The 23,542-nt window shown below is 43.9% G+C and overlaps 1 protein-coding gene and 1 pseudogene across 2 annotated transcripts in view; both read left to right on the forward strand.

The window, feature by feature from the left end:
* Positions 1–23,542, forward strand: part of LRRC56 (leucine rich repeat containing 56) — a 650,173-nt gene that overhangs the window by 41,325 nt on the left and 585,306 nt on the right. The window contains exon 2 of one of the 2 annotated variants that reach the window (XM_078682840.1): positions 13,850–13,918. The gene's annotated coding sequence lies outside the window, so the exon portion shown is untranslated. Of the gene's footprint in view, positions 1–13,849; positions 13,919–16,009; positions 16,102–23,542 lie in introns of those variants that run through there. The other variant, XM_078682841.1, reaches the window with a different exon arrangement.
* On the forward strand, positions 10,953–11,113 carry LOC144825722 (U2 spliceosomal RNA; annotated as a pseudogene).

Genomic DNA, 23,542 nt, shown 5'->3' on the forward strand with positions numbered 1-23,542 from the left:
ACAGGATTCCTTCCAGGTTTATACAGGAGCTGATGGTATTTTTAATGTGGCTGCAGAATGCTCAAGCTTACAAAAGGCAAAAGTATTTAGATACACCTGTCAGCTAAGAACATTGTTAGTGTGCAAATGCAACGCTCTTCTGTATACCTAATGAGCAAGGAATGAAGGCAGAACGTTTATAGCACTTTATCATGGGTTTGAGGTTCCGTGATAATTGTAAGTGATGTTTTCGACTCGCACGAATATGGTCGAGTCTGGTATCTAAGAACCGCAAATGACGAGTTTAGTAAGTATGCGCAGTTTCGTTGTGCTAACTTAAACCGTTCGTTTGATATGTGGGTTTTTCATCTGTACCCACGGGTTCCATCTTAGGTACGGCATCCATTTTGTCTCTTGCCCTCAAGTAGCCAGCGAACGGACACTGTCCGCTTCGTTACCCTGGGACTCTCAAGATATTTGTGGAAGACACATGTTCTTTGTAAATATCTTTTACGATGAGGGGGATGATACTGTAAGGCAGATGGCCCCGCTTGAGGCGTTTCTGCCGTGCCGGTTTATTGTCTCAGCCGTGCATCTCATTAGGCACGTCCCTTTGATGCCTGTATCTCGTGTTTCCCGATACCTCCCCTTTTACACCCTTTTCGATCTCCCCACTGTCTCCATCTTCCTCTGCACCTGTCTTTGTCCCTATTTCGATCTGTTTTACTGCAGATTAGATTTCACTAATGTTGGGAAGATGGGTTTTTACAGTTGGGAACCGCCAAATGTTTCCGCACTTATGTTCCGGACCTTATGTGTACCAAAGTGACCAAAGCGACCCCTCTGGGGGATAATTATGGGAACCAGGTTGTAAACTTTTGTGTACCATGTTGTCCTATGAGTAAATTCTGTATAAAAGGAGCGATCCACAGAACCAATTTGAAGCAGTCTCCCCAAGTTGCACGTGTTGTACTTGTTGTGACTTCTGTGTTCCCTGCAGTAAATAAACCTTGAATCTTTGACGCCGAAGGAAGTGTCCCGTGTCTCTGTAGTTTGTGCGCCGAAACAGGTATCCCATGAAGGTTATAGGTGTTGTTCCCTGGCACCGCTGGTACTGTTAAAAAAGTCCAGTCCTTCAGTTGGCGCCCAACGTGGGGCGACTTCAGCGGTACCGGTCCGGTCCAAAGCCTGATGATCGTGAGGAACTTCGTGTGAAATCTCCGAGGGAAGGTGCACCCCGCTTCATCGATCCTGTTGTCGAAATAAGTGGCCCGAAGTTTTTCCCTGCGAAGATTCCCGCCTCCTGACGGCTGCAACGGACCGATGCCCTGACTGTCGACCTGTCTTCGACGCCCGGCGTAGACCTTATGTACAAGCGAGACGACAGACGGGCCTTCCTGGTGACGCCATTGAAGTTCTGAGTTAAGTATTTGTGGGTCGCTCCCAGTCCTTAGTGGTTGTTCTAGCTTTTGAAAGCTTTGTGGTTAACCTTTAAGGCTTTGTAGTAATAGCTCACTGAGCTTTGTACTAGCCTCTTCAGGCTTTGTGGTTAGCTCTCCGAGCTTTGTGGTAGCCTTAAGGCTTTGTTGTATTGCATGGTTCCATTGCATTTGTGGTTCTTAGTATTGGTCCTTAGTATTATTTGACAGTTGCAATTGCCAAAAACCGAGGGTTTTGACTTACACGAGGTTTTATTGCTTCGGTAATCCTTGAAGTTTGATACTAGGTTAGTGTGCACGATGCCTAGCCATAGTGATTTGTTTCGTATTTTCAAATGTTGCGCAATGGATTCCCGGTTGGAGGACTCGTGTCCGATACCTCCAGTTGGAACTCCGATACATGATCTTTATAGTCGACATGGGGTGGGTCCTATAATATATAATGATTACTGGATCCGCTATACAAAGAAAGACGGTGATCTTAGATGGCCACCACATGGAACTTTTGAACTTTCGATTTTAGATAATCTTGAGGCTAAATTATTTTTAAAGAAAGCTAGGCCAGCTATGTTTGATTCCTTTCGGATATGGCGTAAAGAGGCCAAACAGAAAGAAATCAAACAACTTAAAAAGAATCAAAAACAAGAGTTCGTTCCTGTAATGCAAGCTATAAAAGAATGTAGACAAGACAAAGAAGAAAAAGACATGGAAATCGCTACTAGATTGCATCACATGAAAATAGATAAATGTTACCCAGTTTTACCGAATAATCTAGAAAAGAAAAAAGAAGATTTGAAGGAGGATTGCTTGCTGTCATATTTGATGAAATCACCACCTCCTTATGTACAGGGTGCTACTGCTCCTGTAGTTGCTCCTGTAGTACCTCCTGTTGTTCCTCTTGTTGCTCCAGCGGCTGCGGGCCAGCCCGCTGTTAACCCTACGTTTGTTTCACCACCTGTTCTTGTTCCTACTGCTCCTGTACCTGTACCTTCGCAGACTGTTGTTTCTGCTACTCCGACTACCTTGTCCGTTTCTACTATGCCTTCCTTCACCTCCAGTGTTGTTGCCCCTGTTTTTCTTTCCCCTTCTGTTCGTAAGCGTGTTCCTAACTCTGTTGCTACTCTTTATTCACCTCTTTCTGGTCCGTTATTTTCGTCTGATTCATCTGAAACTCCTCAGAGACGGAGTCAGATCCCTAGTGGTAGGGAGAAAGAGACGTTAATAACAATGGCACATAGGTGGATAAGGCATCCTGCTAATTACACTCCACGTGTAGTCTTTGATACGTTTTCTCAGTTTAATGAGCCTACGCAGAGATTCGTATTTGAGGAGATGTGTAACTTTTTGAGAGAAGAGTGGTACCATGATGATGTAGATGATGTACCGGCCGACATAATTGAACTTCAGAGTCACTTTTCGAACGGTATGATTATAGGAGACGATGTACGACGTGCCGTGGAACGCTTATTAGCATTCAGACCCACAGCACATTCTCGGGTATCATTAGATGATACCACTGAAAACTGGAAAGCAGTTCCTGGTCAATATCCCATGAGAGAAGTCCCGCCACTGTGGGTGCCTGGAGATCCGCAAGCTAACCCTGCGGTTTTACCGCATTTTCGAAGGGTGTGGATACATCTTCCATGGAAACGATCAGAAGTTTTGCAAGTGAAGCAATCCTTACCTGATCCGCGTAAAAATTCGGCTGGTTATTATAAGGAGTTATCACAACTGGTGGAAGCTACTATTATGAATATTGCCGACATCGACATGTTGTTTGGCAATGTTGTACCGCAACCAGTTTGGGCTAAAATTCGTCAAGCCAATCACGCAGTTGAATTAGGGGGTGATTGGGTTGCACTGCTAGCAGCTGATGCATTACAAGTCGGTGGGGCCAAGCCTGAACAGCTGATTTTGGATTTGCCTCAGAAAATCATTACGCTCATGAAAACTCTCATGCCAGCGATGAAGGTGAACTGGGATAAGTTATCAGCTTGTAAGCAAAAGAAAGACGAGAGTGTCTCAGATTTCTTTACAAGGTTTGAGGAAGCGTTTGTCGACCACAGCGGCCAGGACATGGGCGCTGAGGGAGGCCAGCGGTTATTCGTTGACAAATTCGTGTCGAATTTGCTGCCTGAACTAAGCAATAAATTGAAGAATTCAGAAAGTGCGTGGGCAGTTTCAACCCCTGCGCAAATACTAGCAACGGCCCAGTATTATGAGAATAGGGAAAAGGAAGAAAGTGATCGTGTAGAAAAGAAAACGAAAGAACTCAAAACGAAGGTTTTGTTGCAGCAAGCATACCCTCCACGATCAAACCAAAATGATTCGCAACAGCAGTATCGACCACGAGCACAGCCCGATAGGACACAGCCGCGCTCTGACAACTTTGATTCCAGATCTTCACTTGGGTATAATCAGTGCGCATATTGTAGGAAAGAGGGACACCTAAAATATGATTGTCTTGCCTTACGGGACCGTCTGAATGGTGTGTCAGCACGAGGAAATCGTGGCGGTGGTCCCCAACAAGCACCACGTGGTAGAGGTCGTGGTTTATCACACAATCAGAGTGATCGTTATCAAAATCAATCAGACGCCAATAATTATTTTGACCAACGAAATGCGGGGTCAGTTCGATCTGCACAGTATAATGTTGATGATTATTATGTAGAGCATGACACTATTGTAAATGACCATTACTAGGACAGCCGACGACAAAGAGAGGGAGTAGTGTCAGTTCCGGTCGATCAGAGTGGGCCTTACGTTGCAGTGACTACATCGGGTGTAGTTGAGCCTTTTCTGTTAGACACTGGTGCGACAAAAAGTTCCATCATGCATTCAAAACTCCCTGGCGCACCTTTGTCTGGCTTAACGAACGTTTCCGTTGGATTCTCTGGCGCCCCTGTTAGTAACCCAGTCTCTAGTCCTTTGCCTCTTATGATTGGACCCCGTGAGCTAACCGCTCCATTGATTCTATCTACAGGTTGTGGTGAAAATCTTTTGGGCCTGGATTTGTTGAAACGATTATATGCAACATTGTATTGTTCCCCCGAAGGAGTAGAGCTTACATTGGGACGGAGAGTGATCTCTCCCATGTATTTATCGGTCGATAAATTCCCACCGGAATTGAGTTCCCTCCCTGCGTCTTTATGGGCCACAGGTCCCAATGACGTGGGCCTGTTAGACATTCCACCCTATGTGATTCAATTGAAACAAAATGCGCGATTACCGCGTTTACCTCAATATCGTATTTCTCTTGAAGGCGAACGAGCGCTGTTAGCAATTGTTCATGATCTCATTGGAAAGGGTGTTGTTGAAGAAACTCGTGGAAATGTATGTAATAGCCCTGTATTGCCAATTCTGAAACGAACTGACCCAACCAAACCTCCTGTATATCGTTTCGTTATAGATTTGAGAGAGGTAAATAAAATAGTGGTTCCACAATTTCCCGTGGTCCCTGACATTACGGCTTTATTAACAATGATTCCGGCATCTGCTTCCTGGTTCACAGTGATCGATCTAAAGAATGCTTTCTTTAGCATCCCGATTGCAGAGGAAAGCAGAGACCTATTCGGATTCTCATTAGGAGGTCGCAGTTTTAGGCTAAAACGCGCTCCACAGGGCTACTGTGAGAGTCCGTCAATATACAGCCAAGCACTTAAAGGTCAGCTTGATGCCTTTGTATTACCTAAAGGTGCAGCTTTGATTCAATACGTTGACGATCTTTTAGTGGCAGCTGATACGGAGGCCATTTGCAAAACGGCTACAGTATCATTATTGCACTATCTACATGACTTACACCACAAGGTATCGCCTTCAAAGCTACAGTATTGTTGTCAAGAAGTTACCTATATAGGTCACTTATTGTCAAAAGAAGGGAGAAGGTTGACCCCAGAGAGACTTGCAGCGATTTCCCGAATGACTGTGCCAAGAACCCAAAGAGATGTTCGCGCCTTTTTAGGTATTACGTCCTACTGCAGGCAATGGATTCCAAATTTTTCATTGTTGGCGAAACCATTGATAGCCCTTACATGCAAAGACGTTTCATCCCCAGTACCTTGGTCTGAAGAATGTCAGAAAAGTTTTTCTGAATTGCGTGATGCGTTGTGTTCGGCTCCTGTGTTGGGCACCCCTGACTACAGTAAGCCGTTTACACTATACGTTCACGAGAGGAATGGTTGCGCGTTGAGTGTTTTGACACAACCTTTTGGTGGTAAGCAACGCCCATGTGCCTATTTTTCTTCGACTTTAGACCCAGTAGCAAGAGCCTTGCCAAGTTGCTTAAGGGCAACAGCGGCAGCTGCGGCGTCCATTCGACAGTCCGCAGGTCTAGTCATGGATAATATGCTCACGGTAATGGTTCCGCATGCAGTTGACACTCTATTGAATCGAACGAAAACTCAACATCTAACAAGTGCAAGATTATCTGGTTATGAGTTGACGTTGCTGGCCAGTCATATACGGATAAAACGATGTAATGTGTTGAATCCAGCAACATTGCTGCCGATCGACACAGAATCAAGTGATGAAGCAGTACATGACTGCTATCTCAAAACTGAAGAGGAAACTAAGGGTCGTATTGACCTAAAAGATACTCCATTGACAGATCCCGATGGTACTTTATATGTGGATGGTTCCTGTTTCAAGTTGCCGAATGGTGATGTGACAACTGCGTATGCTGTAGTTACATTGAGAACGATTGTGGAAAGCGCAAGGTTAAGTCAGAATTCGGCTCAGGCTGCTGAGTTAATTGCTTTGACGAGAGCGTGTGTGTTGTCTAAAGATAAACGGGTGAATGTGTTTACAGATAGCCAGTATGCGTTCGGTGTGGCACATAGTTTTGGACGACTGTGGAGAGAGAGAGGATTCCTTACGTCACATGGTACGAAGATTCAACATGGCCAGCTTGTAAATGATCTTTTGGATGCACTTACGTTCCCTAAGCAAGTGGCGATTGTTAAATGTAGTGCGCATCGTAAGGTGACGGATGATGTTGGTCGTGGTAATGCGTTTGCGGATGAGACTGCTAAGGAGACTGCCTGGAACCTTAGCACTCGAATGTATGTGACGAGTTCGGTTAGGTGGCCTGCAGAATCAAGTGTGTGTGAAAACACTATCGAGAGTGTGAAAGCAATTCAGAATGAGGCCACCGAGACTGAAAAGGCGAAGTGGAAAGAAAGTACGGGAACATTGGATGCGAATGGTTGTTGGATTGACTTATCGGAACAGAAAAGATGGATGTTGCCTGATGCGTATGTGCTAGCTGTTGTGACTATGGCACATGGGTTAGCACATATTAGCGCGAAAGGTATCTGTAAATTGCTGTTTCCTGTGTGGAAGAATGATGGTATTACGAAATGTGCTGAACGTTTGGTTAAGAATTGTATGGTGTGTATGTTGTACAATCCTGGTAAGGGAACCCCAACTCCTCCTGGTAGTTTTGCTCCCCCTTCATGTCCCTTTGAGGTGATCCAATTGGACTTCATCCATATGGAGCGATGCAATAACTTGAAATATGTTTTAGTTGTTGTTTGCGCATTCTCCCGATGGATTGAGGCCTATCCTCTCAAAGACAATACTGCTTTATCCACTGCGAAAATCTTACTGAAGGAATACTTTCCTCGGTATGGAATGCCTAGAATTGTGTGGTCAGACAACGGAAGTGAGTTTGTGGGGAGTGTGATGAAGAGTGTGTGCAAGGGCCTTGGAATTAATCAGAAATTCCATAGTGCCAATCATCCTCAGTCAGCTGGTTTGGTTGAAGGGTACAATGGCACCCTTAAACTAAAACTAGCAAAGATTCAGGCTACGACAGGTCTTTCATGGCCTGAAGCTTTACCCTTAGCATTGCTGTCAACAAGGGCAACTGTACACTCCCGAGTAGGGCTCAGTCCCTATGAAATAGTGTTCGGTCGTCCTGCCAATGTTTGGGGGGTCCCTAGACCGGGTGCCTTTTGTGATCTTGAGTATCCAATGTTGATCGATTATCTTTATGACTTGACTGCTAAACTGAGGTTAATTCACCAACAGGTTCACGAAGCATTGCCGACGCAGACGGAGGGTCCAGGCCACCAGCTCCAGCCCGGAGATTGGATGGTAACGCGAAACTTTTCGCGCAAGAACAATTTGGATCCCAGGTTCACTGGACCCTATCAGGTCCTCCTTGCCACGAGAACTGCAGTTCGTCTCGAGGGGCGGAAAAATTGGGTGCATGCCACCCATACCAAGAAAGTCCCCATCCCGTTGCCAGCAGACTCGTGGGTGAGGAAAGGCATTGCATCAACTGAAACCGAAGGATTGCCAGCGTTTGTACCTTTCAGCGACGCACAACCTGTCGGAGAATCCTCAGTGCAGCAAAAAGGCATTGTTGAACACTTGTCATCAGAAGACTCAAGACCAGAACATTCAGCTGATCAACAGGGCGTCGTCCCTTCGACGGATCTTTTGTTTAACGAACAGACACGTCCTGGGAAAACCCGATATTTTCTGCGATCCAGCACTAAAGACTAATAAAAAACCCCGTTCTGTCCCTTGACAAGTGCATTATCCCGTTTTCCATGATCAGTTTGAACACTCATACTATTGTAATTATTTTGTACATATTCATTGAGCTTCGTTCCTTACACTTTTTGTTTCCACAGCTGAGAGACATTGATTTCATATATATATATATTTGTGAAATGAAGGCCGTAGGGCCGCGCGCGTACTTCCTCCTGGTTAGTAGGTCTTGACGCTAGGTTAAAGACCGTCGGTTCCTGGGAACTCCTAGGAATTGACTATTGCTACACAGAACGAAGTGCGTCAAGAAACGTTGCGGACGGTCATAGGAAATGGCATTTTCAAAGCTGATGGACTTGGAAAGAGCTCAAGCACAAAGATTCAAGCTGCAGCAACTCAGTCGTACCAAATGTTTTGTGTTCCAAATATTCGTACTGTTTGTGACTGTTTCTGCGTTTTTGGCGGGTGGAGTATATTACACAATGTCTTACTTCTTGCCTTCTACCATACCTACTCCTACCCCTGACCTTAAACTCACCTCCACTGTTTCTCCTCATTCTTTTCACATCTTACCTGAACACGAGCAGGCTAGACGTGCAGAATTCCGCAACAATTCCTTTATTCAGCTCCTTCATCAGCATCAGTTAGTGGTTAACACTACTAATTGTTGGGTGTGTGGGTTGATGCCGCATACTACGGATAAGGGAATTCCATATCTGGTGTTACCGTATAGCTCCCAAGGGTCTGCTCGAGCATTTCAAACAATGTTTCGAAGCGCACTAGGTTTCCACCCCATTCGAGAACCACGTTCCCCCTACTCTGGTCCTACCTCGTACCAAAAATCTTTGTCTATAGCAATAGAGGATTTAGATAGCGATATCTATGATCCCACGCTTATCCCTGAAGAAGAGGTACAAGCCTATAGGGTCCTAAGTAGAGGCGAATATAGTGTGTTCACTGGTGAAAAACAGCTTAAAAGCTCGCCTCCGATATGGGTCGTACCCCACATTGGCAATTTTTGTTTAATAGGTCGCGGCCGTAGATCGAAAGCCCGACTTGGAGAGAGTGCTTGCACTGAAAATTATATTTTGCCAATGGTCTCGTCCCCTGTGTTTTTGGCTGCCAAGGGTACATACTTTATTTGTCATGATCGTGCGTATGCATGGTTGCCCTCTGACTTCATGGGTTCATGTTTTATCGCAAACTTGTTGCCTCCGACGTTTACTGTAGATGCAGATTATCACAAAACTAGAGTTGTGAGAGGCGTAATTAGCGAAGAGGATACTGCCGGTCAAGAGGCAGGAGACTTTTTCAAGGGTTTCCTCCCATTTTGGGGACCTATGGTTAATAGTAGGAACCTGAGACAGTTGACTCGAGTGGTAGAATCGACAGCTAATATTACTGCCAGTGCCCTTGGTAATATCACCACAGAACTTCAGGCGGATAGACTTATGACGTTACAAAACCGTATGGTTTTAGACGTGATCTTAGCAGATCGAGGTGGGGTATGTAAGGTGATCCATTCGAGCTGCTGTATTTTCATTCCTGATAACGCTCCGACTGTCTATCAAGCCATCTCGAAGTTGCATAAGATCTCCGAATCCATACACGTGGATGTAGGGGATTGGACGCTACTTGGATGGTTTTGGGGCTTGATGTCGACTTGGGGTTGGAAGATTCTGATGATCATTGGGGTCGTTGTAGCGTTCCTGTTCACGTGTTGCCTTTGCGTGCAGTGCGGTCCTGCCTTATGTGGCCTCTGTGCTACAACGTGTATGAGACAGCCACCTGTCACCAAAGGGTCTCGGTTGGACAGAGCTATGCTACAGCAACATCTCGAGGGTCTGATGAATATCGAATATGATTCCGACTAGTGCTTGCCTACATGAGGGCAAAAGGAGCGTCTGAGGTTCCGTGATAATTGTAAGTGATGTTTTCGACTCGCACGAATATGGTCGAGTCTGGTATCTAAGAACCGCAAATGACGAGTTTAGTAAGTATGCGCAGTTTCGTTGTGCTAACTTAAACCGTTCGTTTGATATGTGGGTTTTTCATCTGTACCCACGGGTTCCATCTTAGATACGGCATCCATTTTGTCTCTTGCCCTCAAGTAGCCAGCGAACGGACACTGTCCGCTTCGTTACCCTGGGACTCTCAAGATATTTGTGGAAGACACATGTTCTTTGTAAATATCTTTTACGATGAGGGGGATGATACTGTAAGGCAGATGGCCCCGCTTGAGGCGTTTCTGCCGTGCCGGTTTATTGTCTCAGCCGTGCATCTCATTAGGCACGTCCCTTTGATGCCTGTATCTCGTGTTTCCCGATACCTCCCCTTTTACACCCTTTTCGATCTCCCCACTGTCTCCATCTTCCTCTGCACCTGTCTTTGTCCCTATTTCGATCTGTTTTACTGCCGATTAGATTTCACTAATGTTGGGAAGATGGGTTTTTACAGTTGGGAACCGCCAAATGTTTCCGCACTTATGTTCCGGACCTTATGTGTACCAAAGTGACCAAAGCGACCCCTCTGGGGGATAATTATGGGAACCAGGTTGTAAACTTTTGTGTACCATGTTGTCCTATGAGTAAATTCTGTATAAAAGGAGCGATCCACAGAACCAATTTGAAGCAGTCTCCCCAAGTTGCACGTGTTGTACTTGTTGTGACTTCTGTGTTCCCTGCAGTAAATAAACCTTGAATCTTTGACGCCGAAGGAAGTGTCCCGTGTCTCTGTAGTTTGTGCGCCGAAACAGGTATCCCATGAAGGTTATATGTGTTGTTCCCTGGCACCGCTGGTACTGTTAAAAAAGTCCAGTCCTTCAGGTTGAACAGTTGCCCTCCATTTCTTTTCACTTTCATATTCTGTCTCAAACTCTTTATGACTCTATGCCAATTTATGCAGTGTTCGATGGTACACACGAGGATCCCGATTTCTGATTGTCAATGGAATTAAGTACTTTTGAAAGTTTTTCATTTAAAGGGATTTTTTTGTTATGCATACTAACACAAACAGATGTAAAAGTAAGACATTTAAATCCCTTCCCGGCCTTTTGGCTAAGATCAAGTGTAGTATCTTTTCTTATCAGATTGAAACCACTTTTAAGTGGAATTAAATTCGATACATTTCATAATTACGACTTTGAATTCGAGGCGAAATAAATTTGCCAAGTATACAAATTTATGCAAATTTCTTGAAAGGCCCAACTGTCTTCTAAGTAAGCAGGAGGGATACCAGCGTGCTGGTATCAGTTTTGCTCACTAGGAGCACAAGATATTGCCCCTAAAGGACCTGTGGTCAGCTCCTAGAGCACAGTAACATTGAAATTTCTTTTTTCCTGACGTTTGGGTGGACTAATGCTGGAGGACTAATGATCCTCCTAACATCCTTCACAGGCCTGTACCACACCCAGACTTCTGGTGAGGGGATTTATGCTTAGGTGGTAACACCTATAACCCTTACTTTAGCTCTTGGGAGTGACTGGACAGTGTTTATTGCACTGCAGACTATTGTGGTCTGCTGGGAGACACCCCAGACATCCAGACAATAGACCCCAAGCGACACTAGTAACCGGAGAGTAACCCCAGTTAGTATCAGTAAGCCCAGAGTCCACCAATGGAGGACACAATGGACAATGGAACCCCAGTGACCACCCCAGACGGCATCCCCCTAGTGGACACCCAGAAGCTCAACCGCAAACCCAAAGGTGAGGGCTGGATAAGCCCAAGTAAGGACACTCCCCAAAAAGAGAGCTCCAGTGCTGCGAAGACTGGTGACAAGAAGGCTCCAAGGTCTAAGAATGGGGGACCAGAAAGCGCTGGCACAGCCAAACCAGAAGGGAAGGGAAAGAGCCAGGCAGGGACCAGACAAGGGACAGCCTCTGAACCCTTCAATTGGTATAATGTCTCCCACCTGCACACCCAGGTCATGCGGTGGGAGGTAAAGGACAAGGAAGGGCCCAGGCTGGCCCGGGTCCCAGTGCCGGAGGAGCTGAGCTGCCAGGAGTCCGCGTCAGGCATGATTTTCCTCCTCAGTTTCATCACCCAGGCCCTCTTTAGGAAGTACTGGGATTTCTCTCAGGGGAAGAAAAAGGAGGAACCGTACAGCAGCTTCCACCTTACGACAGGATGGGCACCAGCATCAACAGAGTAGGGGATAATGGTGGATATGACCAACCCCCACATCCCGGACAGAGACATTGCGTCACTGATCCTGAGATACTGCACCATCATGAATGGACCCACGAAGGTCAGAGACAGCAAAGGCATATGGAACATGACCTGGTGAGCAACCGTCAGCCTTCAAAAAGACCCTGCAGGGAGAGACGGAATGAAACACCCACCAGCAAGCTTCTACCTAGGAGCCGACGAAGGGAGGATCAGGTACCCGGGACAACATGTCACCGGCAGGAAGTGCGAGGCTGTGGGCCACATAGGAAGGGATTGTTCGAAGAAGTTCTGCAGAATCTGCAAACAGAGTGGGCATGACACGAACAAATGGAAGATGTACAACTTCTGTGGAGGAGAAGGACACACTTACTACCAGTGCCCCAAATCTGACAAACCCAAGACCTACGCAGCAGCAGCAGGAGGCACTCAAGCCCAGAGGACCACCAGACCAACGATGGACCCGCCACCATGGTGACCGACATCCTGAAGGCTGCAAGGGAAGAAACAGACAAGAAACCGGAGCCAACCAGGAAGGTCACACAGAAGGGACCAGCCCAGAAGGTTTCCCACCCCAAGGACCAGGCCCAGCAAAAGCCAAAGAGGACCCGTAGCGGAACCAACCACAGCGGAGGAACCACCGCCCCTGACGGAGGTGGCACAAGCAATGAAAGCCCAGCACCCCAAAGGAGACCCCGAGGGAGGAGCACCAGAGGCTCAACCAAAGGAAACCCAGAGGGACCCGGACCCAGTGCCAGAAGCAGGAGCCAGCAGAGAAGAAGGAGAGGAGCAGGCTTCATCCAAGGCAAAGGGGAAGAAAAAGAAGAAGAACAAGAGAAGCAGCCCCAGACAGACGACAGAAGCAGTGGAAAAGATGACTAGGTGATAGAGGAGGAATGGACGAAAGTCAGAATGCAGAGGCTGCGGGACAAAGGCAAGAAGGAGAAGGAAGAGAGAGAAGAGAGGAGGAGGCAGACCAGGTAAAGAGGGAAAACGGGAACTGCACCGCCACCAACTGATGCCAAGGTCAACCCCGACAACCGAGAGGAGGAGCAGAAGGGAGACCAGACCCTCCTCCAGGGCAAAAGGAAGAGGACGAGGTCTAGGAAGGAAACATCTACACAAAGAGGAAGAAGATCATCAAGGCCAAGGAAGACAACACAGAGAAGGGATACATCACTGTGTACTCTGGAACAGAGGACAGCGACATGGAGGATGCAGGAAACACCCTGAGAGGCCCCATGGGAGCCGCCCTGGAGGACCTGAAGAGCCTGCACCGGATTGTCAGTGAATCACCGGACACCGGAGCAGATGAGTAAGAGGAGGACAAGGAGTGCCCCATCGAGAAGGAATATGCCGCAGATGTTGCTGCGGAGATCTCCATCGTGATCCCAGAAGAGACAGAACCAGAGACAGGAGTAAGAAATTGAAATTAGTGACAGAATCTCTATCATCCTTCTCTTTTTATAAAAAGAGGACAGATATTAGTACCAGACTCACCATGTTTATTATGTAACCTAGCAAGGGTATTTATAGATCACATTTTGTCCCTCATGGTAATCACAGATAAGAGACCTTTATTTTTGTCTACCTCTGTGGTAATATTTTATCAACATCATGGATGTGGTGCAATAGGCTCAGAGATCTAAATAAAACTGTTTAATTCCATAAAAACAAGCTATTGCACCTCAAAACAAGGGCCAAAATGTAATAATGAATATTCAATTTTCCCTGCTTCTGTCAAATACTATGTTGGTCTTTTCACAGATCAGGTGGCATCAGCTGCACCAAACCAGAAGGGGCTCTCCCTCTGCATCATCTGAAGATCACTTGGAGGTAAAAATATGCTTATTTATGTGTATGGGCTTTCCTTTGTGTCCGCATCATTTGCACCTGTAGTGTCCTTTCTTTCAGCCTTGGCTTTTCTCTGTAGAATTTTTATGTGAACATGCAATTATTTGGTACTATTTTTATAGTCTGTTTAAATTAATTTCAACTTACTTTTGTCAGTGACTCTTTTAATGGATTAGATGCTAACCATTTTTTTTAAATCTAATTTTATTGAGTTTTTAATGATGCATAGCAAATACAGAATAGAAACAGTGCACATATATCCAATAGTTCCTACACATTAATGTAATCAAAACCTCATCTGTGCACGACAACCATGTGAAATTATAGGTATCCACACTGGATTTTGCGTCTGTGCCGAGCGCAGGGGATCTGTAGATAGGTGGCAGATGTGTGCCCATCCTGAGGTTAATGATCAGTTAGAAGGTGTGTCCGGGGCACCAGAAGCGGAGAGTCAGACACGTGGGAGCAGGCAAGAGTGGTGAAAGATAAGACCAGGGGGTCTACCACGGGAAATGCAATTACCCAGCAGCCTAGTAGGGGCCTGGTCAGCGTGGTTTGGGTATTAGATGAGGGTAGTCACACACTGTGTGTGTAAATCATGGGGTAGTGCATCATCTCTTGGAATCTTGGATAGTAGTTGCCAGAGCTCGTCCCAGCACCCTGTTGTCGGATGTTTCTTCAGGATCCTCTTTTCTCCACCTTATGAAGGGCTTTACTCTGGGCCCCGGCTATCTCAGCAATGCCGCTCGCCAGATTGGGAGGGCGGAAGCAACCATGGACTTCCAGTGGGTTGTGATCACCTTTGTTGCTAGTAGTAGTACTAGGACTAGAAATCGTGTTTGCATTTATGGGGCGGTGGAAGATCCTCAGTGCATAATGCTACCAGTGTCCTGGTACAACATGTTAAAGTTTGGATCGTTGCCAAGTTGGACAGTCCCAGAGCATGTGATAAAGATCTGCCAGGGAGTGATAACATCGGGGGCCCTGGGAAAAATTCTATTGAGTCTTACTGGGGAGCAATAGGCTCCATGAAACACATAGAAGTGAATGAATTGAAAGTGTGCATTATGTGAGATGGTATGCAGATATTCGAGGGTTGCTGCCCATTCCCTGTCGTTCAATATGCGTTGGAATTCAGTCTCCCATGACTCGTGTATGCTCTGTGGGGGAGGGGAGTTGTGGAATGGAGTTTGGCATTCTAAACAGCCAAGCCCCACATCGTCTAGTAATCGATAGTTCATATGGTCTAGATTCTGTGTCGAAAATGGGCTTACATTAAGAATTATCCCTTGTAAGGTCAATCATTTTAAGTGAGATCTTGGAAGGATTGGAAATGGCTTGTAGTGATTTCCTTTCTAGGCCCACTTTGGTTCTCCCTTAGTTTTGCATATCAGACGGCTCAGGCTGCCTCTGCTCTGCGCTGCACAGCCACACATGATACATTTATTTTCATGCTATTATTTTAGGCATATGCTGTACATGTTGCTTGTTATTCTGTGATTCTTCTCGGGAGTCAGTCAGCACATTTTGTACAGTGTTGACTGGAATACATAACAACATGGTGTAGTGTTTACTTTGTTCAAGTCAGCAACAGCTCTTAATGTTTTACACATAACACGGTAGGACAGATGCAGCTGTCCAACACAGTAGTTTTATCATATAAACTGTGTCTCGTCCCCTTAGGGGCAGAGAGGAGAATTTTGGCAGAGAGACCCGTCCTGGAAAGAATGCTCACATAGCTTGTCATAAACTGAGTTTACACTCATGATGCATACCACCTAACTATATACCTCAGGGTATGGGGTCTGTTGCCAATCCCATAGACCACTAATATATCCCTTTGCTTATACAGTAGGGGTAGGCCTAGACAGATAGATCATTTACCATGGTGGGGATGTTTATTTTATACAGTCTGAAAGCAATTCTAATTACTTGGTTTATTTTCATCTGCCAAGTGATCGCAACACACATTTGCTTCATAATAGTCTATGATGGTTTCAATAAATGTATTTAAACTTTCTTTGTGTTTTTCTTTTTTTTACTTAGGGCGTGCATGAATGAGTGACGAAAGATGATTATCTGTTTCGATGGTTCCCTTGGGGACTAGAAGGTCCTGTTCTAGTTTGCCAGAATCACCTGCTTCTCCGGGAAGGTTAGGAGCTCAGGTGAGGCCATGTTTTGGCCCGACAGATACTGACATTGTAGAGAGACTCAGTCCCTACATTCTGACTTCCTGTCATCCATCCTAAAGCCCAGTTCTGCTTACCAGCAGAATCCCTGCAACAAGTTATTATCAAATAGATCTCGGATGCTGGTTATTCCTGTGTCTGTCCAGGGCGCTAGGAGTCGGAGTCTAGGTGTGTTTGTTGGTGTGGGGAGCCCAGAAGCAGGATATTAGGAGCATATGGGGCTTTGGATTTTGTAAGGCTATGGAGTCACTTCAGGGAGTGAAAAGCCATGTTGACTAGTCGAAGATGACTTCTAGGAATATATATCCCTGGGAGGGTCAGATTATGTATCACTCCCTGGGTCAATGGTGGAATTAGATGCTAGCAGTTATTTTCCTTAATGTGTTTTTCATGTGTAACTGTTACTAATTATGTCACGACTTTAGAACTGTTTTTACGGAAAAGCTATTCTTTGCCGGGCCAATTTCTTTTATCGAACACTGGAATCTGACAAGGTCTGTGGAGCTCCCTTCTGGATTTCCCGAGGAGTGGGTGACTCCTCCCATTAGACTCGGTGCCACCCTGCACTAAACTGCATCTGTGAAAGATGTCGGATATTTCCTAAAGAAGGCCCGAGTTAGTAGGAGGAATCCACAAAGGTGAAAAACGTCCTTGGTAATCTTGTAGCTCTTGATTGAAGAAGAAAATTAATATTCGAGTAATAAGCAAGTCAACAAACTTCCCCGGAAGGCAAAAGAGCCAAGCAAGAATTTAAGCATAGAATTGAGAAGAAGATCCAACTGCTAGAAGCAAAGGTCAGGGACATATATTGTAGTAAGGGGGCAAAGTAAGTGATAAAAATAAGGGAACAATTGTGTTGCAAATCTTGCCTCTTGTGATTCCCTCCTTTATATATAATTGAAATTGGAACTGACATCACAGGAAAAAGGCTCTAAATCAGGTTAGATTATGAACCTCACATACAATCTTTTGGGAAGGGCTGGTTATAAGTATTGACAGTAAGTCATGGGATTCATTTTGTAAATGAGGAAGCCAACGTTTGAGATCCTTTGTTTTTACCCATGCTTTCAGCACAGATGTAATATTAGTATGCCACCTTCCAAAGGCTCCAGGCATTTCAAGGTGCTATTGAAGAATCTGTAAACTAATTAGGGAGCATGAGTTCAAGAAGCATCTTCCATTTAAAAAAAAAGAACTAATGACCACTGAAGTGCGGAAAAAAGGTGGTATTTCCCCACTGTGTAAAATATGATTGGCCAATATCACAAGTTGCTTATTCAAACTTGCGCTATTTCTTTTTATAGACCTATCAGTTTGCTGAACTCAGAATATAAGATCATAGAATTAGCAACGGTATAGGGTCAATAATTTATAAAGACCAATGTGGTTTTGTCGCAGGGCGACAACTATCTTTTAACACCACCTTTGTATTTGAAGCTTTGGATTATTTTACACAAAATAAAATTCCATCTCAAATTATGTTTTTAGACGCCGAAAAGGCTTTAGACCTTGTGTGTTGGGAAAGCCTTTTCTATTCACTAGAAAAATTTGGTTTTCCCCCTGAGTTGATTACAGTTATTTCAAAATTCTATGAGGGTGCCTCGGCTCAAATAATAGTGAATGCCAAGAACATGAGGGTTTGCAGAGTAGTCAGGGGGACCAGACAAGGCTGTCCCCTTTCTCCTCTGCTTTTTGCTTGCTTTATAGAGCCCTTGGCCATATACATCCTTACTTTAAGCAACACAACATCCCCAATACCTGGAATTACTAATATTAAACTATATACTGACGACATAGCCCTTTTTTTAAAACCTGAACTGGAAGTGCAAATGCACATTTTTTATTAATTTAAAGAATTTCAATCTATTGGGGGCTATAAAATAAATACATCTAAAACAGAGATTCTGCTTTGCAATTGCACACCTGACTTGTTATCGGTGGACTTAGCTCCATTGATTCATATGCGGCCTAAGAGGTATTTAGTGATATATTTAGCAGAAAACATTAATGACCTTTATGTCTTAAATTACATCCCCCTCATAAATAAAATAAAGAATAAACTGTCAAAGTGGAAAGATCTCCCAGTTTCAATAATAGGTCGAGTAGCCATAATCTGAATGATGATATTGCCTCTATGCAACTTCCTCTTTTTAGCTATTCCTAATGCAGTTCAAATGAACTTTTTTAAGAAAGTCCAAGATCTTTTTTCTACATTCATATGGGCAAATAAAGCTTCTAGGCTTTCAATAGATATGCTTTTTAGATCAATATCAGAAGGGGGACTAGCTCTTTCTGATTTGAAAGAGTACTACTATGCTAATTTTGCACACACCACATACAGAACTACGAAGGTTTTAAATATCAATAGGTACGATAATTTTTTTTTAGACTTAATATATAAGGAATATCTAATCCGAGATTTTATGCGTTTAATAAAACCCCCTAAAAAAGTAAGATATAAAACTCTTCAATGGAACATTAAACAGAAAAAACATCTATATAAACCATATTCGATCCCCACTTTAAATGGAGAAACCCTCCTCTCGGATATCCATGTAGGGAAAGATTTATTATTAGAATCAGAAATTATGTCCAATTGGAAAAATCAGGGTTTCAGTAAAATAGGAGATTTTTTGTTGGGAGGTTGGAAGACCTGATCTGAAATAGAACCAACATTTAAACATAGTAAAGTCATTATGCAATGGTCATTTGTTAGGGTTAAAGGCATCTATCGGAACTTAACCCTACACATATTTGTGATGCCAGCGATCTCGTAGAGCAACTAGTAAATCATACACACCGTATGTCAATAAGCGTCTGGGTCTCTCTGTTCCAGACCCGAGGGGCAGATACATTGCATCAAAAAGTTTTAAAAAATGGGTAAACCAGGAAGGGCTGCATATTTCCAGTATGGACTGGAATCAGATTAATACGTTTAATAGCACCCTGCTGAAAGCGGCTACCTTTGAGCGGATGCAGTTTTATTCTAAGTCGCTGCTGTACCGCACTCCAGATATCCTGCACAAAATCAATCCCCAGATCTCATCAAACTGCTACCGATGCAATTTACAGGGAGGGGGGAACTGGACCCATATCATCTGTGGATGTCTGAAATTAGATGGATTCTGGGAGAGCATCAACAGATACTGTCATGATATTTTGAAAGTCCCCCAGACACTAGATACCCAGACAATAGTTTTAGGATATTCCACAGGGTTTACAGCAACCACGTTACAGAAAAAACAGATATTTATGCTGGTTCTAGGTGAACGATCACTGATCCTACAAAAGTGGAGAGCGAATGACAGTCCCACTCCCACACAGTTATGTAGTAAATTAAACAGGATTAAAGAGCACTAAAGGAAGAATGCTTTAAGAGCAGGCTCCTATAAGAAATTTAAGGCCTTGTGGGAAAATCCGGGTTAGACTACAACGGCGAGTTTTTATGCTCTCGGGTTGGATATGCTTTTAAAATATCGCAAAATTAGACTGTATAATTAATTATGTGAATTATCGTACTTTATAAACCTTTTAAATTCTTGAGATATGTATGGTTTTTAAACATCGGTCGTAATTGTGTAAATATGCCACTATTGTTAATAATGAATTTCTTCCTTTTTCCTACTTATGTACCAATAATTTATGAGCTATCGCCAAATAAAAAAGAATTTAAAAAAAGAAGCAGCTCCCAGAAAGGATATTCTTTCCAGAGGATTAGAAATTAAAGAATACCCTGTCTTTGTACCATAACTGGCCGAGGTTGTGATGGAAGCCGATAATAAGGATCAGGAACATAGGGGCATATTGTCAAGCATGGCGATAAAATTATCGCCGCTTTAGCTGCAGAAAACTGCAGCTAAAGCGGCGATAATGGGCTTGATAATATGCCCTGGAGTATTCCAATAGAAGCCCATGTTGACACCAGACCATGGGCTTCTATTGGAATTCTCAAGGGCATATTATCAAGCCCATTATCGCTGCTTTAGCGGCAGTTTTCTGCCGCTAAAGCGGCGATAATTTTAACGCCCGTCCTTGATAAAACGCCCCATAGTGTTTAATACGGGATGCATGAAATAATATTCCTTCGTTTTGACGTCCGAATGGCTTAAGCTTTCAGAAAAAAGTTACCTATGCTTTTGCAACTGAGCATTGATACGAGCAGAAGATGGAAACTTCTTGGATGAAATCCTTGCATACAAAAATGATGAAACCTTGGTGGGACTGTGAGTTGTGTTATTATAGGAACATTAAGCAATTTGTAAATGGAAAGCTCAATTATCTTGAGTTGCATTACAGTAACACCTCTGCTGATGGTCTAAACATTGATTTGTTTACTCATTTTGCCCATATGGGGATGATAATCAGCAAAAAAGCTTGTTCAGCTTCCAATACCTTACACAACTGTCTCCAAAACATGAAATATATTGAATACCTCTATCTAAAATGATAGTATGAAGCAAACCATGAAGGTGAAACATTTCAGTCAAAACAATGGCCCTTTTTTCTTTAGCTGTTGGTTATGCAAAAAACGAAAAAAGGAGCTATCTTTGAAAAGGTGACTAAATAACAATTATCACATTGTAGCCTTCTGAAAACGGAAGACCATTATAAAATCTATACAATCATAAGCCAAAATGCAGGAACCACTGGTAACAGATGTGAATATCCCAAGGCTTAGAACATTAGGCTCTATGGTGACCTCCAATAGGTCAGGCAAGAATATATTAGTGAACTTCAGAATGAACAGTTGGTCACTTGAAAGATTTTAAAACTAAATGCAGAGTGGTCTTGCCTCTACTGTGACCAGACATAGCTGAATCAAGGGATATCTTCATAACATCCAAACAGAGATAACCAAACAGGATGTTGTTATCCATCTTTTGTTCTAAAGGAACTGTCTCAGCTGCTCTTTCAGAGGGGTCTGTTCTCCACCATAAACTTGCATGTTCTTCTTGTTCCTCAAAAGTGTGTGGGAATATTAGACTATCATCCAATTAAAGCAATTTAAATTGATTCAAGAAATCAGAGAATATTGAATACATTAAGTGCTTAATAATGCAGGAGCATTGCACAACCCAAATAGCATTACACATTAATTAAAATGCTCAAACGGTGCGCATAAAGCCATTTCCCACACATCTCCTTTATGTACTCCCAACATGTAATAAGCATTCAAGTTGAGCAAAGACTTGTGCTTCATGGACTGACTATAAAGTGTTTTTTGTAAGAGGCAAAGTATATCTATCTTTGATCGTGATGTGATTTTAAGTCTCTACATTAAATACAGACCTGGAGAGCTTAGGCTTTTTATTGTTACAATAATATAGCACAGCAGAATGTGAAGAAGATAGTACAAGTAAACCATTCTGCGAATTTTATTGTAAAAAAGCTTTCAGTATATCCTTCTCTTTCTTAGTTAAATACAACCAAAAGGAACAGCAGTGTCAGGCTCAATTGATATGGTACTATCGGAGTCCCTATCGTAGTCCCTATGAGGAGGAAGTGAGTGAACTTTAGGCCTGGGAAAAAAAAAACCTTGAGAAAAAAATGGTACTGCCGTGGTACTTAAGAAAGGTTAGCCACTATTAAATTAGATGTTGACTCCTTATCTCAACACTTGGTGACCAATAACTTCCTGAGACATAAAAGTGATCCTGACAAAACTGATGACAAAGATAGTGGTCGAGTAGATCTGTTGACATATGGCCAATGCCTCTTCAGCCAAGGAATTCCAAAAATAATGATGCATGTAGGAGAGACAATAATGTAAAAAAGAAACACTTTGGTTTGACCCTCAAACTAGAATTGCAGTGGAGATCATTATGATGGTCCGAGTTAGGAGGTCCTATCCTACCTGAAAATAATGGTGATCTATCAATAGTTCAAATCACTTCAGTAGTCTTGCTGTCTGTTTCACGACTGTTATTTTTAGTGAGCCAGTTGTAATCAATGAACATTCCACGAGCATCACTATCCAACACTATCCAACCATGTAGACGTATTGACAACCTTTCCTTCTGTTCTCGTAGCAATCAGTAGAAGGGACTTATGATTATCGGCATTATTCATTGAAGATGAATCTTAGAAAGCCAATGTACTTCTGTTTCGCAGGAGATGACTGGAGACTTAAGGCATTCCTCCGAGACAGTTTAACAAAGGCATGAATTGTATATGCAGCTTCAACACAGTATAGACACCGTACGCTGGGGTGCCTCTTCACTTTCAGACAAAGGACACCTCGTAGCTCCTACTTGCAAAGTTCTTGATATTGAGACACCTGATTTTCTGAAACCCCTGATCGACCAGACAATGAAACAATGCAGAAATTAACATACCTGCTGAAGTGGAGCAAAAACGCTGTTGCCCTGATTTTGTCTGCTGTGGGGGCCCTCGCGACAAGGGACCCTTTGTCCCAGAAATCTGAGCGAAGGAGGAGGTGGATTTTCCCATGCTGTGTGCTGAAAAGCACAGTTGTCCTCCTGTGGCGGGGGACTCACCCTGGCCAATCCCGGTCCAAGGACAGGCCCATTGGCGCCCGTCTGAGACCGGAAGAGGCCCGGCTGGGCCTATCCTCTTGGTCTCTGTTTCCATTAACCCCTCTCTGCAAAAGTTTATCTGGCGCATCTCGAGGCGGTAGTTTGCAGTGGACTCTGCCACTGGGCCATTTATTACATCTTTGGTGGAGCAGGTAGGGAGGGCAGCGTTCCCACATGTTACACTATTGGCATTTCTAAATATATTCTTGTCGTTGGTTGTAGGGTCACAGTGTCCAGGTGACATATTAACTATGTGAACTTTGTAAACTCTGTGAGTTGGTCCCAAGGCAAGTTAGGCTTTTACTTTCTGTTTTACCTCATGTCACCGTGCTAGCAGTCCCCTGTGGATTTTCACTCACCAATCAGGAGTACGCATTTAGTTATACCTCATTGCAAGCCCACAGCTGACTAACGCAAAGTGCGTATCAGTCTTTCACTACGGATTATGGAAGGGTTGCAACAGGCAGATTAGTGACTATGGATTTCTTCCTACAGAGGGCAGCAGTAGTGCTTGACAAAGAGATGGAGCTAGTAGTTGGGCATCTCTTGCGGTCCCCTGTTAACCACCCTCTTCCTAATCCAGCTAGGACACTCACGATCCCTGATAATGTTGTTGGTCCATCAAAGAGCCCCGGAGTACAAGAAGTAGAGGGTTTAGACAGCTGTATGGCTGGTCAAATCTTACCTCTTTCACCCTCTATTGCGATCACCAATACTAGGGAGCTGAAGTATCCCTTATTCAGAAGCAGGTGGTCGGCACCCCCTATAAGCAATCAATAACTACTGGATTTGACACGCAAGGGAGAACAGGTGGAGGAGAATGGCCACTCAAGGATTAGGCATGAAAAGAAAGTGCCAAATGTCGGGGGGACAGGTCAAAA

This window comes from Lissotriton helveticus, chromosome 3_1, assembly GCF_964261635.1.
Source record: "Lissotriton helveticus chromosome 3_1, aLisHel1.1, whole genome shotgun sequence".
NCBI lineage: Eukaryota > Metazoa > Chordata > Amphibia > Caudata > Salamandridae > Lissotriton > Lissotriton helveticus.